At 35.3% G+C, this 15,597-nt stretch overlaps 4 non-coding genes across 4 annotated transcripts; 1 reads left to right on the top strand and 3 right to left on the bottom strand.

Moving 5' to 3' along the window:
• Window positions 1-4,164: 4,164 nt before the first annotated feature.
• LOC111592676 lies at window positions 4,165-4,360 on the bottom strand. Its single transcript, XR_002750975.2, has one exon. It is a non-coding gene; the product is annotated as a U2 spliceosomal RNA (small nuclear RNA).
• A 1,308-nt stretch (window positions 4,361-5,668) lies between these two features.
• LOC111592678 lies at window positions 5,669-5,788 on the top strand. The gene has a single exon (XR_002750977.2). It is a non-coding gene; the product is annotated as a U5 spliceosomal RNA (small nuclear RNA).
• Window positions 5,789-9,293: 3,505 nt separating this feature from the next.
• LOC111592677 lies at window positions 9,294-9,489 on the bottom strand. The gene has a single exon (XR_002750976.2). It is a non-coding gene; the product is annotated as a U2 spliceosomal RNA (small nuclear RNA).
• Window positions 9,490-11,173: 1,684 nt separating this feature from the next.
• On the bottom strand, window positions 11,174-11,313 carry LOC111597204. The gene has a single exon (XR_002751293.1). It is a non-coding gene; the product is annotated as a U4 spliceosomal RNA (small nuclear RNA).
• Window positions 11,314-15,597: the final 4,284 nt, after the last annotated feature.

The following is a 15,597-nucleotide window of genomic DNA, read 5'->3' on the forward strand; positions in this document are numbered from 1 at the left end:
GCTAACACTTTTTGCCACGGCAACAAGGAAGCATTCTTTATGTTAATCCACAGTTGTTAAAGAATGTCCCATTTGCCAGCATGTCAACAAAAAAATATTTACGCGCACAACAATTCAGGAGCGTTCTACAAATGGTCTACAGACGCTGCCGAGCACGAAGAACCGCGCGCTTTGGTTGCCCAACGAGCACTGAAGCAGGACACGGCCGTCGCTTAGCATTCAACAGCAACAGCGGCATTTCTGAAATTTCCCTTTTACGATAGAAAGGACATTTCGCCGCTCACTGGAAGGCCAACAACTGCAATTGACCTTAGCCTTCGTTTTGCCGGCTTGGTTCAATGCACCAGCCAACGGAGGGTTGCCCTCACAGAATACCCCAGACAAAGGGCATTTCCCATAGGGGTAGTTTCCACTAGCACCAACAACCACTGAGCTCTACAGGTTCTAACAGGTTGGCGTGTGACGTCACTAACAGAGAGGAGCTAAGGGACATTTTCGTTACCCCATGTTGGAAAAATGCCCAAGTAAAGTAAAGGAATTTTTGCTGCTCTCAATTTGTCATATGAAATTGACATGAAAAAGTCAATTTATGTTATTCAAGGAAAAAAATAAAAATAAATAAGAATATATTTGACAAGCCAAAGCAAAAAAGCTTAAATATTTCATAAATAATATATATTTTATAAAAAATATTTAATTTCTTTTTCTTACCATTTCATGAAAGCATTTCACATTTAAAAGGAAATTGTATAAATTAAAAGATATGTATAACATTTATATCTTAAAATATTTATTTAATCATCACTTTCCGACTTAACATGTAGAAATAACAAAGCGAATTCGCTAAAATTCCAGCTCAGTTATTAATAGGCAACACAACAAGAGATGAAAGGCTAAAAGATGTGACCTTTTTTGTTTTATGGCAATTTCTTTTTATATAACTCTTAGTGCCAACAAAAACATAGGCCAAAGATATCAAATATTTCATAAATAAATGTAATTAATTTTATAAAGGCAAAATATCGAATGTAAAGAAACTAGGAAGAATGCCCAACGGGGTATGCCCGACTTGAAGTTACCTTGAGCTCGGCGCAGACACAAAGAAACTACACTCACACACATTTGAAATTGATTACAGTAATATATATTTAAAATTTCAACTCTTCAGTTTTTGTAGTTTACTAAATATGTAATTTAGATAAACAGAAAGCGGGACATAATCAAGAATATACTTTATGGAGCCTGCCACGCCTCCTTCTGCCTGTTGAATTCCCTTGCGTAATGTTTATAAAAAAATGTTTAACCTAAATTATCTCAAAATAAATCAGTTCTTATAGCAAATATATATATATACATATGAAATGTACTTGAAATATCAGTGAATTAGGGCAAAGCTGGGTAAGAAGTGGTGAAGCTCTTTAAATAGACGCAGAGACGGAACTTAAGACAGCAAAAGGAAAAGAAAGCAGCCAAAGCCCATCACTTCACTTTTGTTTGAAAGCTCTTTGTGAAAGAAAACTCGTTTGGGCCATGCATCATGTTTGCCATATTGATAAACCAGCACGGACTCTGGCAGGAGCTGCCCCGCCGCGACTATAAAACAATAGAGCCGCAATTTCCATGCGCTGCGACACATGCAACAAAATAAAATGTAAATGGCATAGAAAATGGTTAAAGCCATCGAGGGAATTTCGGCAATAACTATAAAATGTCGCGTGTATGCAGTCGACCAGGGAGCGCGAGGGGGAGTGGTGGTGCGGGGTTGCTCAGCAAGGGTTGTCGCAGCCATTGGAAAAAGGATTAAAAAACGTGGCAACAAAAATATTATCTCAATGGAACAATCTCAGGCCAGGACAAGAACAAAAACCTGAACTGAAAAACTGAAATTAAGGCACAGCACACACACACACACCCACACACACACATTGACATCCACCTACACACACACAGACCCCATCACGCTCCCTCTCTCTCTAGACTAAAAGGCCTCCTCGACTGCGCTTGATAAAAACAAAGTGAAAATTTATGCAAAACAAAGATAGAAAAAGGCTCCGAAACGCAGCAACAGCCAAAAAAGAAAAGAGGAAAATTTAGAAAAACAATACAAAAGACACATGGATGAAAGGGCAGATAGGAAAAGGAGTGCGACAGAAAGGGAGAGAGGGAGGGAGTGAGATGGAAAAATAACTAAACAGACAGTTGGGACACTTTTCTACAGATAATATTGTTTATAAACTCTTTGAGTTACCTTTTTCCAACGCGCTTTTTGCAATTAAACAAAACTTGAAACTTACAACTTTGCAGAGGTTTTAAAGGTAAAGGTTTTAAGAAAAGAGTAAAATATAAAAAGTTGAACATAGTTAGCGATGTCTCAGAATAGATAAATTTAAAAAATTAATAAATTCAAAACATAAAAATATAAAGGGACAAGTAAATGTTAGAAAAGGAATCATTCAGCTTCTGATATTTATTTTAATTATATGTATAATTTATATATATAAAAGAAATATATATATTTTAAGAACTGAAATTTTTGGCTATTCCCAAAATATATTAAAACATGTAGAAAGAAGTCTCAGTAATATTATAATTAATCGTTTTTGTTCATTTGAGAAAAAAAATAAAGAATACATAATGTATGTATTCCCCTGTGTTAACAATTGGCTAAAACGAGCTATATAAATTCATTTCAAAATTCTTAACCCTAAAAATATATTATTGAAACTATGCGATCCAAACTTAGATCTTTCAATTCTTTCCATTACCAATACTTGACCTAATTTAGAGAATATCTCACACGCATAATCTATTCAACACTTCTTTAGCAATTTTTTAGAACACTATTAAGTTTCCCAACTAGAAAAATACATGAACATTTTCCCACTGATATATTGGCATAAAAACCTTTTACTGTGCCTAGTATATCCTGCAAACATTTACTCCATGATTTAAAACTGGTCATTTTCTGCGTTTCTGTGTCTCAACTATTAGCCGGAATATTGAATTCGGAGTTGATTTCCCATTCTAATCAATACAGGGAAATAAATATGCACAGACAGTTTTAGATTATTTGAAGCATAAGAACATCCTTTGACTCAGCAGGGACACACAACCGTTGCCGTAAAAATATAAAATTCCTTGACAGTCACAGTCCACTAGTCCTCTCAGTCCAGTCACATAACCACTATTCTATTAGTCAAGACAGCAGCAATATATCACTTAGCCAGTAAGAATACACAACCTAAAATTACTTCTTAGACCATTTTAGCAAGCACATTTTACTGGCTTTAGTCAGAGCATAAACCACATAAGTACCACGCTTACGCCATAGATGGCGCTCAAGAGTTGCAGATTTCATTTTCTATGGAGTATGTAAGAATAATTTATACGATGTTACTCTTAAATATTTTTTAATTTTTTTTAAATATAATATAGCACTAATTTTTTTTTAATTAATTGTATTGAAAATGGTTAACTGATTTTCTTGCAATCTTATAAAATTTTCTCCTTAAATATACTTTCTTTTGCCCAGCTGGCGAATATCACTCACTTTAATCCTGTTAACCCGCCATACTCCGCCAACAGCTGACAAATAACTGTCGCGTGCTTGTCAAATTGGCCAACACACACTCACATAGCTCACACAAATTTAGTCGCGACAAATGCGAAGCTGTCAATAAAAAGTGTTTTGATTTTCAAACTTTGAACTGCGGGCCATCAATCCGGAACGAGTGACTTGATTGTTCCTTGAAGTAGACGACTTGATTCCTGCTACAAGGAGTCATGAACTACTACTCAGCGAGAGAGTTTGCCTAAACAATTAATCATTTCAATTTTCCAAACGACTTGGCGAAAACGTTGACGACAAAACAATTTGCTAGCAGAACTTAGGACACGGCACAGGACACAGTTGCAGTGTCAGCAGCTGCCATGTCCCTGTCAGAGGGCTTGGCATCTCTCCTTTGCCACTGTCACAGCAGACTGTTTGCGCCGCGCTCCTTGCATTTTTGCATTACGTCGCTGTGACTTGAAATTGCCTTTCACGCCCAAAATACGGAAGAAAACAAACTAAATCGCCCACCGATTTCGACTGCCAACTTTGAGCAAAAGCGAGGGCAGCTTCTACACTTCTTTACAGAGAACTTTTAAGACCTTGATGTATTATTAAATTGGGCTGAAGTCCCGATGGTACTACAATACCGGGCCAACCCGTGACAGAGGTGGAGCAAGCCCCTAGCACTCCGTCTGATTCCAAAAATCAGTTTAACATTTGTTGTCCTCCAATGGAGGAACTATCAGATGTTAAGCTGATAAGAACAGATACTACACTTTGATCTTAGCCATAAGGCCGAGAAGCGATAACTTAACAGGATGAATATCGTCTACTCCATTGGGTTACAGCTAAAACCAGTTGAGAATTGTAAACATTGCACATGTATCAAAGCAAGTCAAACACATTTATTCTGTCAGCCACACAAACGAATTTCTGAAGTTCACACTCTGCTGAATGATGAATGTTGAACCAACCCCTGGATGCATCGTTACGACTTCAATTTATTATAATCTTAATTATTTTAAAATTATATAAATATATTTTTATAATATTTTTTAGCGATATGGCTCTATGGAGTGCAAATCTGGGGAATTGCTGCCAAATCCAATTACAAGCGGGTTCAGGTATTGCAGAACCGAGTACTGCGACAGATAACCAACTCTCCCTGGTATATACGCGGCTCAATACTCCACAGAGACCTCAAGCTGTTTACTGTCGAAGAGCAGATTGGAAGACACACAAGCAGATAGACGGACAGACTGCAACGACACCGAAGCCTACTTCCTGCCAGACCCCTAAGACGACTTAAACGGCAAGGCTTTGCCAGAACGATGGGAATGCTGTAAACTGTCTCCTTTAATTCCTCATATTGTGACTGGTTTGGCTCTAATTCCATATATATACATGTGTTGTTAAGGTACAAAATTTGATTGTACAGGTTCTACACTTTTATAAATATAATCAAAAAAACCTTAAGTTGATAAACCTATTTTTATATTTCTAGTCTATTATACATTAATATATTATATAATATATTGCATAGTCCGTCTCCTTCCATCATCTCTAATGGGACTTATTTTAAATTGAATTGCATCAAAAATAGTCGTGGCTTCATCTTCATTGATGTAATTCAGACATCGTTCATCAACTTGATTTCGGTTGATAATTGTAAACAACTGTACTTCATCAACCTTTGACTCCTTGTATACCTCAGATATACCTAGCCCGTCCTTTCAACATATGGATGCTCCCTCGACACCGAAGCCTACTTGCAAGAGGTCTAATCCCTGCCAGACCCCTAAGACGTCTTAAACGGCAAGGCTTAGCCAGAACGATGGGAATGCTGTAAACTGTCTCCTTTTAATTCCTCATATTATGACTGGTTTGGCTTTAATTCCATATATATACATGTGTTGTTAATGTACTAAATTTGATTGTACAGGTTCTACACTTTTAAAATATAAAAAACAAAAAAAAAAAAAAAAACAAAAACCAAAAGGTGTTGCGTATTTCCGTTGCCTACTTTATGGGTTACTCAGGTATGATATTCTTTCTATAATTCACAACTTGTTAACGCAAAGAAGAAGTAGAGTCAGCATGTTTGAACGTCCTACATCACTCTGGTTTCTCTTCATTTGTCGAATAAATCTTTCGCCTTTTACTAAAGATTTCCGTGGAGAGGAACACTCTAATGAGTCTAAAAGAATTTTTTGTAGTGCCTAGCAGCTTAGGTTGCCGGGCCATATTTAAATACATATCAAAGTAGTTTATATGTTGTAATTTATAATATATATATATAAATGGCGATGAAGTTTTAAAGCTTTGTATCCTGAAGTGTTAGAAGTTTCATTTACGGACGTCGTCTGCTCGATCGAGAACGTCTCCCAAATGACAATTAATGCTCCGAGTATTATATTTACGATTGTACTTCATTATTTTAGCAGGCTGTAAAATAACAAAATCTACAATAGACATCCGCGAAGCAGCTATTGTCCTACTACAGCGCGCCATTCGTGGGCCAGTGGACCGACCACCAGTTTGTTGTGTTGCTACCTGGCTTTTGTGAATAGTTGCACACTTTGCAGGTACAACTGGAAACTGCCTAGGGTCACTAGAAGACTGTTAATCTCTTCTACATTGGAAATTTTTAATTATCTTTTCAGTCAATGATACGCAGCGCATCGCGCAAGCACGTACTTCTTCACTATACGCCGCGAATTGCATGCGTAAAACATTTGGAGTGTTGCAAAAAAATCTATTTGCCTAACAATTCCTATGCCCGTAATTATGTATATGGGAGTTTTCTTGTAAAGGACAAATCTATAGAGACCTTGTGTTATTTATTATCTGAACCTACAAAGGATTTCAAGTCTTTAGCTCTTATATGTGCTGTCATCTTGATCAAGAATATATATTTATAAGGTCTGCCACGCCTGCTCCTGTCTTTAACATAGATTTTAACAAAAACAAATACCCTGATTCCCAAATTCAATGAACTCAGTGTATATTGACTACCAAAAAGTAAGTAATTCATCTCGAATTTTATCTTGCTTGCATAATGATCCTACAAATTGGATCATCTCTAACTTGCGATCTTTGGTTCATATCGCTTGCTCTTGCAGACGCTGTCCTATGTCATTCTTCTTTGCCTGCACCAATAAACTAGGTACGTCTCCATTGACGCGAGCTGTTATTCCTCCTGTTGCCTCATGGGAGAATTTGTTCGTCTAGTCACATGAACTCTGTGTTCTGTTTCTGTTCATTTTAAAGATAGCCTGGGTCTTGACCGACGCGAAGTGTCTTGTATTTCCTCCGTTTGGTCTGGGAACTTGTTCGTAAATTAACTTTGATCTGAACATCTATTTAAAACATTGTTCCTGTGAACTTGGCTTCTTTCCCAATTCCCAATTCTCTCACTTTGACTAAATTCGTCGTTTTCTCCACACTCTCGTTAAGCCTCTAAATTATTAATCCTTTCTTACCTAGAACATTTAGCATTTTACCTATTTAAATTAAATATATTTTGAAAATATATTAATTGAAATTAAATTATTTAATATTAATTAAAAATTATTAATTTAATTATTAATTTAATTAAAATATATTTACTTAATAAATATATATAATTAATTATTAATAATTAAAATTATTTTGAATGTATATCCAATAATTGCTGTATATATATATTTCATATATAAGAAAGTAAAAATACATACAAAAAACTTTAATCTTTCGCAGTTTGTAAGAGTATTTTTTAAGCATATAGGTTAAGTGTACGAAGACTTTATTGAAGCCAAAAACGCGTTTTCTTGTGGTTTTTTAGTTATAACTTTTATGCTAAGCAAAATATTGATATTATTTTCTTTCGAAATTGTTGTTAAAATATTAGTTAATAAAACTGTAAATTTAAATTTTTAATTTTTGCCCATCTTGTATACCTTATTCGTTGCCAAATAAAAAAAACATTGCTGTACGAAGACATTACTGGTCCACTGTATAATAATATTTAAATATATCGTACCGTATATTAAGACTTGAAGTCTGAGAATGAGTCTGTAGACTCATAAATATTCAAGTTAGAAATTTAGCGTACGTAAATTCCCAAGATTTTATAATTTATAATTTTATACATTTATTTTGTCATTCGTAATTTATAAAATAACTGTAGAAAATATTTAATAAGTAAAGATATTAAAAAAAGTTCTTCTCAAATTATATGTTTAAATTGAATACATTTTATTTTCAGTCTGTTACTTCTTTGTAGAAAATATTTGTGGAAGAGCTCTTCTGCTTTGGGTCTCGCCTTAAAATCCAAAGTCTTTCTTTTATCTATTTTCATTTTAATTGAATTATTTTTATCGTTTTCGCCGCGCGCTTTGTCTTTATTCTTTCTCTTCTTGGCTTCATCAATATTGTTGCATAAATAACGCATAAATTAGATGAACGAATCCCGCAGGATACTCAAGGATATTCGTAGACAAGCAAATCAGTGCGACACGCGCTACACGACCCGCATGCAAACTAGACCTTGGCATAAAAAATGAATTATGTCTCTTGGCCGTCGCTTAGGGGCTTGGACCGAGGGTCGGGGTCAGGGGTCACAGCTCGAATTACATTTGGCTAGTTCGTAAAGCTCACTCAAGTTTGACCGAAACGTTGAGCCTGCCTGCCAAATAGACACAGACAGACAAATATAAAGACAAATCTCAATGGCTTTACCTTTAAATACCCTGTAATCATTGAGATAGCAAAAGGTTGTTGCGTTAGCAGGCAGCAAAGCAAACGACAAAGTAAATTTGGGCAACGGTTAAAATAATATTCTACGTTCAAAATCATCAAATTTCAAAGTAATTATGCATTAAATAATAATGAAAAATTTATATTTAGATAAAATATAAATAAAATATAGAATTAGTAGTAATTAAGTCCAGAATTAAAGTTGTATATACTCGTATCCTCACTAATTAAGGCTTATAACTGCATATAGCAAATATCCAATCACAATCTAGGTACAGGTAGCAAAGCCAATACAGTTAAATGCAGGGTATTGCCAAGTCAGTCAATGCTGTGCGTGTCGTTTCATTTTGTCGCTTTCCTTGTTTTCTCTCCGCTTCCAGATTTAAGCCCATAAAAAGGCCCAAGTTCTTCCCAGCCAAACTAGCAGTACGTAAATATCCATGCAAGCCAAACTTTATTTTTGTTTGCTTTTTTCTTTTCTGTAGCCTCAAACGTCGAACTTGAACTATAAAAATCCGACAGCCGCAAAACTTTCGAGTCACATAAACATAAATTGCGGCCGTAATTTTCGGTCAGGTTGCCGAGCCGAAACGAGTCGGGAGTGGGGCCAGGGTTTGCCAACGCTTCGCTCTAACGTTTTCAATGTCTCTGCCATGTTCTGCGTTATTGTAATTGGGCTTAAGTGCGCCCCGCCGGGTGCTTGTTGTTGCAGTCATTACGACCCGATGCGAAAAGGAGTTAACATTATGTTTAATTTGTCTAATGCTCGATAAGAGGAAGCCCCCCCATCCATCCACTGTTATTATGACGCCAACACAGCATGGGAACTGTTCTCAAACTTAACACACATAAAATTAAAATTAAAGTCGAGTCCAGAAGAGGTACTCTGGAGGATATTTACATTGGCCAATATTTATAAAATATATATTATAAATATATTTATAAAAATATATTTATATTATGGCTCCTAGAGCACCCAACCACTACTTTATTAAATGTATTATAAAATTGGGCTGAAGTCCCGATGGTACTGCAATACCGGGCTAACCCGTGACAGAGGTGAAGCAAGCCCCTAGCACTCCGTCTGATTCCAAAAATCAGTTTAACATTTGTTGTCCTCCAATGGAGAAACTATCAGATGTTAAGCTGATAAGAACAGATACTACACTTTGATCTTAGCCATAAGGCCGAGAAGCGATAACTCTATAGGGTAAGTATTTAGTACTCTATGTGACTGCAGCTGAAACTAGTTGAGAATTGTAAGCATTGTATTCAATCTGTCACATTTACAAACAAATTTCACAACTTCAGAGTCTGCTTATCATTCATTCCGATTTTGTGTTTATAATTTTAATTATTTCAATATTATTTTTATAATCTTGCTTTTAAGAATGTATATTTGAATTTAAAATTAAGTTTATAAATTATTGTTATTATTATTATTTTATCTTGTATAGTCTGTCCCCTTCTATCATATTTATTTATTCAGAATTTCGAGTTCGAATGCTTTGAGATGCTGCTCAGATCTCATAACCGATTTCATAAGACCCGCACCTTAAGTTCCATTTGTACAGTTGTTCAGGCAAAAGAACATCCAAGATCATGTTATGCTTTTCAAGGTAAATTTATTGTCTTCCAGCTAATCGAAATTCTGGAATTTCAACTCTATTTAGGTTACGATTGCTTGATATAAACACATTGTCATCGAGCAAGTGTTGCCTTCCAGTCCTAATATCATCCAGGGCCTTACTTCTGAGAACTGAACTGCATCAAACAGATTTAGAAATCATAGCAGAAGTTAGCACATCATCTTCAGCTGTCAGATTCAGATAGTAATGATGCAAACTGACGGGAAGGAAATGACTCATTTGCTAATTAAAGTCATTGAAGAGGAAATCAAATTCACTAAGCAAATAAAAAATGACGGACGAATTGCATACTGAGGACTAAAAAGTACAGTTTTTAACAAGAAAACTCTAGTCGCGAGTGCTCGACTGGGATACACGTTGAACCCCATCCGATCTGCGTTTTTAAATATCTTCCATAGTTTGTAGCTAGCAAAAATACAAAAAAGAAGAAAGCCAGATATCAGGCCCCATAATCGTATTACCTTAACAAACTCTGCCAATTCAACTTTTTACAAACACAAAAATATAAGAAAACACCGGCGTCGATAGTAGTTGAACAAGATCATCTGGGAAACGAAAACTGCATTAGTTTCTATGAAATTTTTAGCACATGATACAAAACATTCGATTTGAATACTTGTTAGCAGTTTAGGGAACAGCTATTGACTTTTTACAACAAGTCTGATATGCATGTGATATACATAGGGACCTACAAAAAAATTCTAGTCTCTAGTCCTCTAAGCTCTTAAAGGTTCTGAAAATCGACATCAATGCGTTTCACAGACTAAAATTTAAAAAAAAAAATAGTTTTGGATATTGATCAGTTTTCTTTTTTAATATTTTTTAAAAAATTATTTATTATTTTATAAATTTAAAAATTATTAAAAATTTTTGTAAATATCAATTTTTTTAAAAAGAAATTTTTAAATTATATACTTTATAGTATTTTTTTAAAAAAATTATTTTATATTATAAACAATTAAAATTTTTTATATAGATATATATATATTAAAGTAAATCGAAGGCTAAGCGCTTCAGCGCTTGTCGAATATAAATAGTTTTCATAATGGGTTCAGGATATAAACAACCCTATTTTATTCGCTGCATACGATCCACACATCGCTTTACTTAATCGAGTATTACCAGGTCTTGAGTAGTATTACGATGTTTGCTACATTATATTTCACAACTTAAATTATAATTAAGTTACAGTAAAAATATAAACCCTTCTTCTATTAAATTTATTATCAAATGCGCCCTCTCGGGCTTCCAAAAATTGCCGTAGTGGACGGTATTTCACGTCCCCATGGCGGGGTATTGGTTAAAGTTTTCAACTAGCAATAATCGCACCTCAGTAGGACTTCATTGGTTACGATATCGCCTCTGCGCAAAGATAACTTTTAATGGCCAACCAACAAGGTTTCCATGTAACAAAAGCATAAACTAATTGTGAATTACAGTCAAAAGGCTATAGAAATCGAACAAGAATTGCAGCATACTTCTCAGCTGAATAACCTATGCAGATGCCAGCTAAGCATAAGGAAGAAAAGAAATGCAGCTGTTTCTTATAATGTAAAGGGATGAACAGTTTAGAATGAGCGAATTTTAAATTAAATAAATAAATTAATTAAAATTTATCAAAAATACTAAAATCATATTATATTAATCATGGAAATGATGGTAACTCCTTTATGGTTACAAATTACAATAAACAATTACTTAAATAACGACGATTCGTAGCTAAACTTGCCCAAACACATTATTTCAGGCTCCTTAAGACGCCATTAATCCATTAGTTATTACGGAAAAGCAGCCCCAAATAGGCTGCCCCATAAGCAGTTTAACTATCCTAGACATATAAGCTCGATTATCCTCCCCATTTGCCAGTCTATTAACTGAAAACGCTTTCAAACTGCCGCCAAAGTGTCGCACTGTCAACCATTTAGGCAGCAAACCAATTTAGCCCGAAGACAGCTTGAGATAGTTTTCCTGCCACCCCATGTTGGGCCATCTCATTAACTATTATCATTGTCAAATTTCGTTGCATATTTATTATTCGATGCGATGCTGGGGACCCGGGCGAGAGCGTTGATTAAAATTCCCAACGCTTGAACAATCTAATGAAATTAATGAAAAATTCATGCATCAAGTAAAATGGCTGCCAACATGAATAAAGAGCACAAGATTCGAGTTGGCCTGAGCGGTCCAAGGGTCGCCTACTCTAAAATGCTAAATAGCCACTTTTGCGGCAGGGCAGAAACAACACCAAATTTATTTTTTTCGTTTTCTTTTTTTTTTGTTTCTTATGCGAGACTTTGTCATAAAAGATTGAACAAGTTGTTGTAGGCAGAAGGGCCAAGCCGAGCCGAGCACATGCCACCAAAGTCAAGAGTGTCAAGCCCAGAGAAGCACGATAAGAAATAGGAGCTTTCTAATTCAGCTAAGTCGACTTGGCAATACCCTGTAAGCTAGGTTCAACCTACCGTAGCATTCCAGATGTTCTCTATTCATACTTGTTCGCATAAACAAATTAATAATATAATAATAATAAACTAATCTTTGTTGCAATGTTCTAAATGTGTTAATAAAAAAATTATAGATCATATTAAAATAGATAATTAAGATATAAGTATAACTCTTTTTTCTGTATAAATTCAATGAGTATTTAGCAGAATATGAAATTATTAATTATTAAATTGAACTCTACACAAGTTTAAATATCCGTCTCTAAGGGAGCATGAGCATATGTAATTATGTATGTCAGTAACATAACCGTACTTAAAATAAATTTTCAATGGGTACAGGGTATAAAGAGAGCACCCCTCGACAGCCCCTACCACACACCCTACACGACTCACAAAGACAGCGAAGCTGCGACGCTCGAAGTACCGGAAATCCGTTTCATGACAAATGCCGCACATTGTCGTGCCGGAGTGTTAAGCGCGAACAAAGCGTGAGAGAGGGATAGAAAGGAGGGAACTAAGCCGGCAAACAGGCAATGAAATTCCGTCAATGGCAGCACGTGACTTGCCAGCAGCAGCAGCAGCAACCCAAAAAGAGAGCACGCATAGCCTGAGAGAGCAATGCCACGACATTGACATTGAGGGAGCGAACAAAATAGAGAAAGAGAAGGAGAGAGAGACAAAGCAAGAGCGCCTGCGCTGATTTCAATAACCGGGCCCGGCAATCACGACGTGCCGGCAGCTGAGGCTGAGCTCCTTTTTGGCATAACTTTGGCATTTTAATGAGAAATCCATATTTATGTTGTTTGTTTTGCCAAAAAGAGAACAACTTTTTGTTGTTGCTAAACAAAAAAGAAGTCAGAAGGAAGGTTACGGGCAGCATATGCGGCGAAAAGTGAAATTACGGGGCGAGCTGCGAAGCAGCACAGCAAAACATTCTTGTTGCTCGAGACACTCACCGGGAACTGTGCAGCGGCATTTTGTAATCATTTTTAATGGGCTGCGTCTGAAGGCGCCATATGGCAGTAATATATATGTTATATATATACCTATACAAATACGTTACAAATATATACACAGATGACCCTCTGGTCTCCTCTTTGAGGGAAGCATTACGCGGACAGATATCGAAGCATTAGGTATTGGAAATGATATGATTGCATTTTACTGAGTCAGTTCCGTTTATTATGGAAACAAGTCTTAGTTTTATTATTTATTTTAAACTATTTTATAGGTATTTAATTATAGAATTAGTTTTAAAAAGAAATAATACAAATATTTTAATTCAAACTTTATTTTAATTTATTTTATAGGTATTTAATTTTAATATTAGTTTTTTAAAAACAAATTGTTTTAGAATTGATGATACAAATATTTTAATTCAAATTTTATTTAAATTTATTTTATAGGTATTTAATTATAGTATCAGTTTTTAAAAACAAATTGTTTTAAGATTGATAATACAAATTTTTTAATTCAAATTCTTTCGAAGATAAATTCGATATAATTCTTTAAGCAAAAGAAAGAGATGAGGATCAATGGCGGGCTGTCCATCTGCCCTATCACCTATCTGTGAGTGTGTATGAATCGAATCTTATAAGAGCCAGACTCTTAAAATGTTACACCAGAGCCCTCACATATCATCATAAATTACCCGAAATACTAATAAGACATATTTAAAAATCTATAACATTCCATTCCATTAAATCAATGAAAAGCTTTAGAGTAGTATATATAATTATATATATATATATATGCACTTAAAATGCCTTCAGCACTGATTCGGAGCACAGTTCAAGATGTCTCCTAGATGGATGTGCCCAAGCAGAGCACTCATACTGAAATTTCACGATATAATTTAATCCAGAATCAATCTGGAAGACAAGCAATGAAGACAATTTTAACTTTTCTCGATATGATACTCAAATCGGTTCAGACTTGATAATAATTTCAGGGTACGCGGTATACCGTGCCATGTGCAGGGTATCTCTCAATCGCGCACTCCCGACTAGACGAGTCTGACTTGCTATTTTTCTTGCTAGTGTGCCGAAATATAAATGGACTTTTAACTGTGGCACGTCGGCGCCGTGTCACAATAGAGTCATAACGCCATCAGTCCGACAAAAGCCATAAAAATAGCGGCTTAAATGGCAAACAGCATGTCTGGCATTTCGTTGGAGCTGAGTCCTGTATGCTGTCTGCCAGGCATCTTTGCAAAAAGACTCCACTTCACACTTTTTGCTTCAGCACTTTTTGCCGGGCTTTAATAAACGAGAAACAACAGCAGCAACAATTTTATGCCTTTATTGTGCAAATAAAAACACGCGGAAACTACTTAATCAAGTTCCAGATGGAGACCAACGTGTATATATATATCTGTATATATACTTGTGTACATATAGATACAGCACACAGCTCTAGACCTTGTCTCCGGCCTTGCGGAAGCGCCGTTTTCATATGCAACAGAAAGCAAAAACAAAGCACGGCAAACTTTGTCGGCGTTTTTTCGTTGTGATTAAAAGCGCACAAAAACAACAACAGCAATGAGAGTGCATGGGAAAGCCAAAAGCTGAGACAACATGAAATAAAACAGGAGCTAAACGATTTCCGAATGCTCTTTAATGATCTGATACCCTCTAAAACTAAGTTGCAAGGAAAGTGAAAAGTTCTTAGCTCGAGTTATAAAGATCAATATCAAGAAATTCTCTTACAATTATTGATTCTAACAGATGAAGAATTTTCTTGAAATATAAAGAATGCTCGCATTTCATTTTTAACATCTTTATATTTACAGAGTCTTGTCAATACAGTAATTATGACCGATATAAATATAAATATTATCATAAATTGAGTTGCTTTATGAAAATGTATATACACATATATATATATAGATATGTATATCTGTATCATATCTACAATATTAATCGCATTAACAAATTTATTGAGACTAGTCTTGTATATCTGTCTCTATTTAATCTATTAGTCTATATATAATTTAAGTTCCATAATTTGAATAAAATTTCTCGGCTGCACAATCCTTAGCAAAATTTGTTACTCGTCTAATACACCCCATTAAGCTATTAATCCAACTGCCGCAGTCATCGTACAAATGTTCATTTCGAACTAGAGTTCAAATTTATGACAGCAATTAGTGGGGAAAAGGGGCGTGGCCGTAACAGCCCCAAAAGAACACAAAACTCTTCAATTAATTTGTTGA

Source organism: Drosophila hydei, unplaced genomic scaffold (genome assembly GCF_003285905.1).
Source record: "Drosophila hydei strain 15085-1641.00,03,60 unplaced genomic scaffold, DhydRS2 tig00000149-arrow-pilon, whole genome shotgun sequence".
NCBI classification, from domain to species: domain Eukaryota; kingdom Metazoa; phylum Arthropoda; class Insecta; order Diptera; family Drosophilidae; genus Drosophila; species Drosophila hydei.